The sequence below is a fragment of the Berghia stephanieae genome, chromosome 9 (genome assembly GCF_034508935.2).
Source record: "Berghia stephanieae isolate SIO BIC M18660-M18661 chromosome 9, UCSD_Bste_1.3, whole genome shotgun sequence".
NCBI classification, from domain to species: domain Eukaryota; kingdom Metazoa; phylum Mollusca; class Gastropoda; order Nudibranchia; family Aeolidiidae; genus Berghia; species Berghia stephanieae.
The window spans coordinates 38,938,602-38,941,101 of NC_088368.1; positions in this window are offsets into that span (position 1 = coordinate 38,938,602).

A 2,500-nucleotide genomic window follows, 5' to 3' on the forward strand; every position below is an offset into this window, starting at 1 on the left:
ATTGTTGGAAAATAAATACAATGGAATTGGAAATAAATACAAAATATAAGGGATGTAGGTATTAATATATTAGTGGCATTAGCCACAGCAGAAGCAACAATAGAAATAGTAGTATAGTAGTAGTAGTAGTAGTAGTAGTAGTAGTAGATAGTAAGTAGTAGTAGAAGTAGTAGTAGTAGTAGTAGTAGTAGTAGTAGTAGTAATAGTAGTAGTAGTAGTGTAGTGTAGTAGTAGTAGTAGTAGTAGTAGTAGTAGTAGTAGTAGTAGTAGTAGTAGTAGTAGTAGTAGTAGTAGTAGTAGTAGTAGTAGTAGTAGTAGTAGTAGTAGTAGTAGTAGTAGTAGTAGTAGTAGTAGTAGTAGTAGTAGTAGTAGTGCAGAAAATAAAGACAGGCATTTCAATTTTGACACGGCGCCGCCAAGTCTGGGACTTTTTTGTCCTAGTGCGGAAGTCTGCTATATTTTTCTACTATCACAAACGATATGAACACGGGACTGGGATAGTCCTGTCCCGTTGATTTTGTAGCATTTCACAACGGCCTGGGACACAACGGGACTGTTTTGTCCCGTCCCAATAGGTGCGGAAGATTTCTCTAAATTCTATATGTTACAGATTTGGGACAGGACTGTCCCGGGACAGTCCTGTCCTAGTGCGGAAGAGGGTTTAGAAAAGGAGAAGGGGTGGGTGGGAGAGGTAGAGGGGGAAGGGGGGGGGGAAGGAAGTAGATAGAAGAAGAAGAAGAAGAAGAAGAAGAAGAAGAAGAAGAAGAAGAAGAAGAAGAAGAAGAAGAAGAAGAAGAAGAAGAAGAAGAAGAGAAAGAGTCTGCTGCCTTCCGGAAGATCAAGGAAAAATCGGAACAATGGAGGTCGCCATTATGAAATACTTCTCTGACGAGCAAAAAAACTGTATCCAGAGGAGAATAACATTTAAAAAACAGAACATTTATATAGCGTAATATCCACTAAACGTGCTCAAAGCGCTTTACAAGGTTTCCCTGACCAACAGAAATTACATATAGAACGGGACATGACGATTGCTAGGTGATAATACATTTTTTCCCCGACAAAGACAACGCTGGTAATGGCCAGGTACTCATTTAACACATGAGAGAATGTAAGTAAGTAGCCTTTTTCAAGGACTCAACTATGCGCCGAGCGAGGCTCGAACCCGGGACCTTCCGATCCGAAAGCGAGTGTCATACCACAAGACCACATACCAGCACATATAATAATACTCTAAAACCTCTTCCGCACTAGGACAGGACTGTCCTGGGACAGTCCTGTCCCAAATCTGTAACATATAGAATTTAGAGGAATCTTCCGCACCTATTGACAAAACAGTCCCGTTGTGTCCCAAGCCGTTGTGAAATGCTACAAAATCAACGGGACAGGACTGTCCCAGTCCCGTGTTCATATCGTTTGTGATAGTAGAAAAATATAGCAGACTTCCGCACTAGGACAAAAAAGTCCCAGACTTGGCGCCGCCGTGTCAAAATTGAAATGCCTGTCTTTATTTTCTGCATCCCTACTACTACTGCTACTACTACTACTACTACTACTACTACTACTACTACTACTACTACTACTACTACTACTACTACTACTACTACTACTACTACTACTACTACTAATACTACTACTACTACTACTACTACTACTACTACTACTACTACTACTACTACTACTACTATTTCTACTGTTGCTTCTGCTGCTGCTAATGCCACTAATATATTAATACCTACATCCCTTACAATTTGTATTTACTTCCAATTTCATTGTATTTATTTACCAACAATAGTCCACACTTTATTTTAGTTCACTGTCTTCTATACTGCATTACACAGTTCCTACCCGCCTCCCCTCTTTTGACATAATTAAGTACGCACCTTTTATAAATTTCTATTGCTCTGTTTTAATTCGCGCTTCCTATCAAAGTAGGATACAATTTCTGCCCATCAATGTTTTTGTTTACGCATCTTAACAACGCCACTACCACATTATCTCATTCGCCTGTAGTTTTTAATTCATCATGTGTTGTTGATGAAGGGGAAACCCGAAACGTCCATTTTATCTGTTTTCGTATAGTAAATTGAAGCTTACATTCAATTTCACAGTTATGATTAATTTATTTATTTCAATTCTGAATATAAAAAAGAAAGAACAATTCAAAAAATAATTCTATGTGATGAAACCACGTACAGAAGGCATAGCAACATAAACATTTTCGGCAATTTAAAAACGTATGTTTATAAATATAATTTAAGAAGTGTCACACTTTGTGACACAGCAGTAACGTGTCTAAAACCGGTCGCACATCTATTCGGTACCTTGTTTGATCAATTATCTTTATCGTTATTTATTTCGGGAATTTTCAATGAAAATATTTTTAAGTAAGTCCTTCTGAGCCACTTGGACTCTCTGTAAGACAAATTAACTCCTTTAGAGCCTTGTAGCCAATGGTACAGGAGTTATCCCGGTTTCAATAGCGTGAAGCGGACAATTA